The sequence below is a fragment of the Myxine glutinosa genome, chromosome 8 (assembly GCF_964187855.1).
Source record: "Myxine glutinosa chromosome 8, kmMyxGlut1.1, whole genome shotgun sequence".
NCBI classification, from domain to species: Eukaryota; Metazoa; Chordata; class Myxini; order Myxiniformes; family Myxinidae; genus Myxine; species Myxine glutinosa.
This window is the reverse complement of record NC_136268.1, coordinates 137,028,448-137,037,035: the sequence shown is the minus strand read 5'-3', so window position 1 is coordinate 137,037,035 and position 8,588 is coordinate 137,028,448.

Here is an 8,588-nt window from a genome sequence, read left to right as displayed (position 1 = left end):
CGATCGATTCATTTTGAACTTTGACCACTTATAGTACGCCATGTGATTGGATGCATATCCTAATTATGACGTCATAGGTCAGGTGACATGGCGCGACGGATCGGTATGGTCCCCGGATCATACCGCCATTGGCGCCCGTCAAAAATCGAAAGAGTATGGCATGGGCAACATCTGCGCCAAATTTGATGCTTTTGGAAGAATTTGAACCAAAATATCCCTAAGGGCCCTGACTAATACACTTGATGGTGAATTTTAAATCACTAGCAACGGTACCCGCCCTAAGGGCGGGGCTTCAATTGCGAGGCGCAAATGATTATTTAACGAAATGACAAATGATTAATTATTTAACCATACCCCCATTCAATGAATGAATGAATGAATGAATGTATTTAATATGCCATGCGTCAAAGTTGGCAGCAGCGACAATATCAAAATGTTTGCCAAGAACTTCAAAGAGAGAAAAGGAACTTATCTCAGCAATGTCGTCTATCCTGAAGTTCTAAGCTGAAGAAGAGGTACAAAATCATTCCATTTTTTCCCCTAAAGAAAAGCGTATAGTTGATATCACGATGGAATAATATTTACCGATATGAACAGTGACGTGGCTTTTATTGAAATTCTAAAAATACTGTTTAGATTTTGATGATTTGCGTGTGATATGATTCAACGGATGTTCATATAAATCGTTTAAATAATCATTTGCGCCTCGCAATTGAAGCTCTGCCCTTAGGGCGGGCGCCGTTGCTAGTAATATACTAGTACCGACTGCAAAGCCGCAATGAGCCGGCGAAGCCAAAGCCTCTTGCCACTATTTTACCCATCACTATGGCATCAGTAGGTTAGGTAGTTGGAAGTAGGTAGGTGTAGTAGGTACCGTACCTAGTTCAAAATGACACCATTTCCATTCTGGATGAGATTAAAATTTATAAAATTTGCTTCTTGATTAATTCGGTGAATTCCGTCTCAACTTCGGATATTTCCGGCCGTGAAAAACTATCGCCGACGGCCGCGAGATTTCTAAAAAAAATTTTTTTTCGTCAATTTTAGAATATTTGACGCCTCCGATCCAGATCTACAGCCGAGTTTCTCCGTTTCGCCGAATTTCGCCGAATCTGGATCCGTCCATTTTCAGCCTCCGAAATGCGGTAAAAAGCTTTTTTGAAATATTTTTTCAAATACTCGAATCTCATTGGTTCCGGTGTTTGGTGACTATTTTCGTTGAAGATAACCAGGGCCCGTGCGGGCCCGGGGAACGAGGTTGGTCTTAAAGTATTTTAATTACAAATTAGAGGTGCATTACATTGTGAATCCAAAAAATACGGGTGAAACAAACTCCTATTGAACTTTTTCGCAATTTTTAATGCATACTTCCGCATCCGCAAGATGGCGGCCTCCATGGAGCGATTTGGTGCGTCAAAGCTTGGAAATCCTCAAAGGATTCAGCAAAATCTGGCTTTTCAACATAATACGTACGCGTTCATTCACAACACCGGCTTCGCCGGCTAATATATAATGGCGATACAACAAATTTTACCGCTTTGCTTTGAAGAACTGGAATGAAGGGGGAGGAGCGTGTTAATATGTCTGTTTGAAGGCTTCAGGTGGTGAGGGGGCTTGAAGCCTGATTTTAATCTTACAGCCGCCATGTTGGTGCTCGCCGTCACTGCGATGCAAAGCGAAAGACGCCTCAGAGCTGTCACATTCACAATCGCTATGTAGTATATAACCACCTTTAGAGGCCATTTTTCCCCGCAAAGCAGGGGTTGGCCTTTTTCGGGAACCGTGGTGGTTGTTGTTGTTTTTCGGTCCCCTATTTGAAGCAATGTTTTACGGCCGGATGCCCTTCCTGACGCCAACCCTTTTTGCCGCCTTTAACTACAAACAGGGAATTACCAGTGAACTGGTACTCAATTAGCCGACCTCGGAAGGATGACAGGCTGAGTCAACCCCCCTGGCGTTAATTCAGCGATCGACCGGAATTCGAACCCAGGATCCTTGGTATCCTAAGCCGGCACCCTAGCCGCTAGCCCAACACCAGGGATATAATCGCTATGTAGTATGTGTATGTAAAAAATTTAGTAATAAATTCTGTAAATAGTAAATAAATTTAGTAGTATTTTCAACCCTTTTCTCGTCTTATTCCTTTTCCTCTTTGCATTTGGTCGCTTTAGAGTTTTCCATATTGAGCAGCTGCGGTGCGATACGGCCAACGTTTGGGGTTGAATCGGGTTAGTTGGGGAATAACTGTTCGAGGTCACCGAGGTCACCGAGTCCGAGCACGGTGCAGCCGTGCAACGATCGGTGCAGCCGTTTGTGTGGTACGCGGGAAAATAACGTTATGCGGGAGTCCAAACTTGAAAATGCTGGAGGCCAAAGCTGAAATTGGAAAAACAATATAGCTTATTTTACTCCAGGAGATCCCAGGATTACCCACCCGAAATATCGTTGCGATCGGTTCAGCCGTTTTTGTGGTACCTTCGAACGAACGGACGGACAGACAGACAGACGGACGGACATTTGGTGAATTATAGTAAGATGATCCAGCCCAAAAACACATATTCAAATCCCATATACTATGTGTATATTAGTTCATTGTGTAAACCTGATGTTGGCTTAATGGTTAAAGTGAATTGAATGAGATATTAGGGTTCCTGAGTTCAAGCACCTGCCAAACTGTTGAACCGAAATCTGGTGGGTTGACTCAGCTCGTCATCCTTCTTACGTCAGCAAAATGAGTACCAGCTTACTGGTAATGAGGGGCACTGCATCAGCAGCACAGTGGGCTCCACCAAAAAATGATGCCACCAGCAGCCACAGGCTTGTGGAGCAAAAAATGATACAATTCTTGTGAAGCATGTACCTGCTCCTTCAGATGTCAAGCCACTGTATTTAATAAGTTTATTATTTATGCAACACAACAGAAAATTCCTTGATGTTACGTAGAGGAAATGCACAAGATTACCAATGCGACTTATATTTATCCCACAGATACACAGCTCAGCTCAGATAGAGGTTTGGAATAACATGGACTCTCGAATCTTAATGAAGGTTTTCTTCATCACCATTGTGGTACGATAGGGTGTTTATTTGTGGATAATCATCCCTCACTCCTCCAAAAATCCCGTCACTATGTGAGATAAACGTGTTCATGCAGGATGTTCAGATAGTACCAGGAATTCATCCATCCTTCTATGTACATGAAAGAACCTGTTCTTTTGCCAAAGCCTGAACTATTCAACAGTTCTCTACATTCAACTTTCAAGGTACCTCTTGAGGTGAACTTTGAGCTCGAAGAAAGACTTTGCAACCTGATGCCAAGCCAAATTTGCGAAATTCTTAATAAATGTGCGATGGTATAAAACCGGTTTGTAATGGACCAGGAAAAGAGTTCATCATTTGTTTTATACATACCTGTAGGTTTGATAGCAATGCTACTGCCATATATATGTGTGGATATATATGTATATTGCAAATCCAAAACCATGAAACCTATCAGACCCAAACTTTGCATGCAGACTTCTCAAACTCCAAGTGGATGAAAACTGGGTGATTGGGTGTGCTAAACACCCTTTTTGAAGATTAATTAACGGGGTGTTCATACCAAAAAACTTAAATAAACCTCACCAATGTGGTGGTCCACCATTTTGGTCAGCTCTCTGTGAATTTTTCTGGGTTCTTAACACGCCATTTTGTTTTGGCCTATTGAAATGTACCTTGGCTTGGAAACACGATATACTCTTACGGACTAATTAAAGCATATTATAAAAATCTGGATCCGGATTTGAAGATTGTATCCCATGCACTTGATAAGTACCGTACTGTAATCTGGAGTGAAATCTGAAAGATTTACCAACATTGGCGATTCTTAAAACAAAATGTATTTACATAAGTAAAGGTGTTCTCTTCCTTCTTAATTCACACCTCCATAGGATAGCATGTTTTTTCAAGTTGTGAAATGCTTCAACTTTATTCCCATTTGTCATAATTTCATTATTGTGATTGTAAACAAACAGAATACAGAGAAACAGCGTGAACAAAGCATTCGCGCTTATTCTTCTTCAAAGCATGACGGAGAAACTCAGCTACTAATGAGATTGTCTAAACATCAACATAAACAATAACATACATTTTATTACTCCTTGCTTGCGCTTTTCGCAACATACACCACCCAGATCTTCTTCAAACTCAACTAGAAACTTCTTATTCAAACTCTGAAAACGTTACAGAGAAAGTCTGCTTCTAATTTTTCTCCTTCAAACACTGAAAGCATTACAGAGAAACTCGGCTGTAGATTATCTAAAGGCTCCTCCGTTCACCACTCTTATGTCTGGGCGCATGGCGTATATAGAGTCTCACGGCTCTGAAAACGCCATGAAACTTAAAAAGAAGATTAAGATCCCTCCTTTTCCATATTCAGAAAGCGACGGGCGTTATTTTGAGAGAGACCAGCGGTGCCATCCTCATGGTGTTCACACTCGTCGAATTAACAATGCGTAAGTGGTAAGTTGAAAGTGACAGAAAACCAGTTGGTAGGAATCTAAAGCGGGTTTATTTATTTATTAGCTGTGAGATATTATTACTCTTATTACTATTAGCGTGGAGGGTGGTGATGTGGCTCTCGGTGTGGGAAAGCTCATGCCGGCACACAGCCAATTAACGAGAGTGATACCTTGCATATCGACTACAGGTCTATAAGTCCGTGTGTCAATCCTTGTGCGTGGAATGGAAGTGAAACATTGTGATTTTAAAATTGATCGAACTTTCCATCCAATATGGGTTTTGACCACAATAAAGCAGGTCTGTGGGTTTTCAGAAACAAAATGAGCCAAACCCATGAAATGCGGGCCACTTGCCATGGTGTCTGAAGAGCACAGGCTGGGGGTATGTTCTCCCCTCCGCTCTAGCTGCCCCCTCCAGATCTCCTCCACCTCATCCTCCTGCTCTCCCCTCACTGTCCTCTTGCTCTCTCCTACCCCCTTTCTCTCCCCCAATCCTATCCCTCTCTCTGTTTCTCCCACCACTCTCTCTCTCTCCCCCGCCTCTCTCTCCCCATCTCTCTCTCCCCCCACTCCTCTCCCTCTCTCCTCCAACCCTCTCTCCTCCAACCCTCTCTCTCGACCACCCCTCTCTCTCTTTCTCTTCATCACCCCTCTCTGTCTCCACACTCCTCTCTCCCTCCACCCCTCCCCCCCCCCAGAATTTTCCCGTCCCTTCTCCCCTCCTCCTTCCCCTCCCATTTTCCTTCCCTACGCCACACCTCCCCATCACCTTTCCCCTCCCCCTCCCTCCCTCACCCCTCACCCGCCGCCTCCCTCCTTTCTCTCCCCTCCCCTCTCTTGGCATGACACCAGGTGGGTAGCCTCGCTTTTCATATGCTTGGTGGCAGCTTTTGACTTTGCTTTCTTGAACTGCTCGATGCCCTTCTGTGTTTGCAGACATGACATCATCGTGATGACATCATCACGGCATCAGTCTAAGTTTAAAGCATTTAGTATTTTTATATATATATATATATATATATATATATATATATATATATATATATATATATATATATATATATATATAAATAAATATATAAATATATATCGCGATCGCGATCACGCGATCACGTGGTTAGAAATGTATAATCTCTCCCCTGAACAACTATTTTCTCTCATATATTATAACACCCTTTTCTTCTTTTCCTACAAAAGGATGCTTTCGTCTTGCTCACCAAATCTATTCATTCCAAAAAATATATATAATACCATCTCTTACAGTTCCTCCTTTCTACATTCCCTAAACTATCCAGAACTCCACCCCTCCTTCAGTGTCCTCAAACGTATTTTTGACTCGAAGGTCTCAAACTCATTTTGCAAAAAATGTTCGTTTCCCATGAATCGTACACTTTTCAAAATCCAATCTCACCCCTCCCCTCCAAATCCTCCCCATCACCCATCCCTTTCAAATCTCCCCCCTTGCCCCTTCCCTCCCCTCCCTCCTAAACTCCCCCCACACCCCTCCCCTCTGAGACTCTCCCTCGCTCCTCCCCTCCTAGACTCCCCTCTCACCCCTCCTCCTCAAAGCATCCTCCCTGCTTCTTCCCCCTTCCAACTTTCACCTTCATCTCCCCCAACCTTCTGCCTCGCTCTTCCCCCTCCTCAAATAACACCTCACTGTGCCTCACCCAATCTCCATCAAACCTTTTGTCTGCCCCATTCTTCCCTTTCTCCAAGCTATTCTGAAATCTCTGATACACCTTCAACAGCTCTCCCTACCTCCTCCTCCTCTTCCACATCTTACCCTACCCCTCCCCCCCCCCCTGTTCTGGACCCGATGCTCCCCCTTCCTTGTCATTAACGGTATGGACCTCAAACATCCGGGGCCTTCGCTCAAACTTGACTGATCTCTCCATACAGGTTGCTTCTGACAAACCAGATGTGATCTGCTTAACAGAAACTTTCCTCCTTCATGATGTCTCTGATGCCTTGGTATCTCTCCCAGGTTACTCCCTCCTCCGGTATGATAGACCTGAGCCTCGTCCTGGAGGTGGGGTTGCTATCTTTATAAAAAACTCTCTTCCTCACTCGCCCTCCACTGCCCTCTCTCCACCTCACCCCCAGGAATACCTTTGGCTACGGCTTCCCCTTCGCTCCCACCTTTTGTTCATATGTGTGTTGTACCGTCCACCAAACAGCGATGACTTCATCTACATCTCGCTGTCTGATAATATGGACCAACTTCTATCTACCCATCCCAACTCTCTCTTCCTCATATGTGGTGATTTCAATTGTCACCATGCCAGTTGGCTGGGTGTGGGTACCTCTCTCACCAGCCATGGCTCTTCAGCAAAGGACTTCTGCGACTCACTGGGACTGACACAATCTGTCAATTTCCCGACCCGGATCTCAGTCAACGGAGCATCTTCTCTTCTGGATTTGGTTATGACAAACTTCCCTGAAAATGTCTGCTGCTCTTCTTCTGCTCCAATCGGCTCATCTGATCATGTGCTTGTCAAAGTGGACATCTCTCTGACCATTCTCAGAGAGCCTCCTCAGCGTCGACGAGTCTGGCATTTCACTCAGGCCAACTGGCACGGTCTTCAAGCAGCCATCAATCACCTGGACTGGTCTCCCATCTCTACCGCCTCTGACATCAACTCATCCTGGGAATTCTTTCAAAGTAAATTGCTCTCTCTCATGCACAGATTTATCCCATCTTGTCTTCAGTTGTCATACCCTTCCTCCCGTCCATGGTACACGGAATCTTGTGGTGAGGCTGTTGCCCTGAAACAACTTGCTTTCGTCTCCTGGAAAGCAAATCCAACGGAAGGAAATCTCATTTCCTTTCACAAAGCCCGAAACAAGTGTGTGTCCACCCTCAGGAGAGCCAGGAAACAATATCTCACCGTTCTCAAGACCGAACTCTCTTATCTGTCTCCCTCTTCCAAATCCTGGTGGCGTCTGGTCAAATCTGTTTCTGGTGTTTGTTCCCCCTCCATCCCCTCCTTCACCTCAAACGGCTTAACGGCTGACTCCGCACGTGAAAAAGCTGAATGCCTCAACTCTGTGTTTGCCTCTAAATCTTGTGTCCCAAACCCATCCCTCTCTGTACCCACCGTACCCAGTCGTACCCAGCTGCTCCTGGACTCTGTGTCCTTTCCTCCTTACAAGGTGGAAAAGTTTCTGTCAACCCTCGACTCTGATTCTGCAACTGGTCCTGACGGCATCAGCCCACGGGTCCTAAAATCATGTTCTTCCGCTCTTTCACTCCCTCTTTCTGTTCTCTTCACCCTCTCTTTTGCTCAAGGTCATCTGCCATCTGCTTGGAAATCAGCCAACATCACCGCTTTGCACAAAAAAGGTGCAAAAACAGATCCCAGCAACTACAGACCAATCAGCCTTCTCCCAATTATCAGCAAAGTCATGGAATCCATCATTGCTTCAGATATGAAATCTTTCCTCTTCTCCAATGGCTTGATCTCTGATCATCAATTTGGTTTCAGACCTGGTCACTCTACTCTGGACTTGCTGCTTCTGCTTTCTCAACAATGGATGGAGGTCCTCAACACCAAACAGGAAATTAGAGCTGTCTCCCTTGACATTTCACGTGCCTTCGATACGGTCTGGCACCCTGCTCTGCTCACCAAACCCTCCTCCTTTGGTATCCATGGAAATCTCCACGCATGGCTGGCGGACTTCCTCTCTGGTCGTAGTCAACGTGTGGCCCTGAATGGGTTTCTCTCATCTCCTCTTCCTGTTCAGGCTGGAGTTCCCCAAGGTCGTGTTCTGGGCCCTGTGCTTTTTCTGGTCTTCATCAATGATCTCTCTGACTCTCTTGAAAATCCTCTCTATCTCTTTGCTGACGACTCTACTCTCTGTCGCTCCATTCCTCATCCCTCAGATCGGCAGTCTGCAGCCTCCTCACTCTCTGCAGACCTGGACAAAATCACAGACTGGGCTAACAAATGGAACATGTCTTTCAATCCTGATAAATCTCACACTCTTACGATGTCTCTCCGAAAAGACCGACTGGAAAACCCTCCCATCCACTTTCTGAATAATCCTCTCCAAGAAGTTCTGTCACTCAAGCTTTTGGGTCTCACT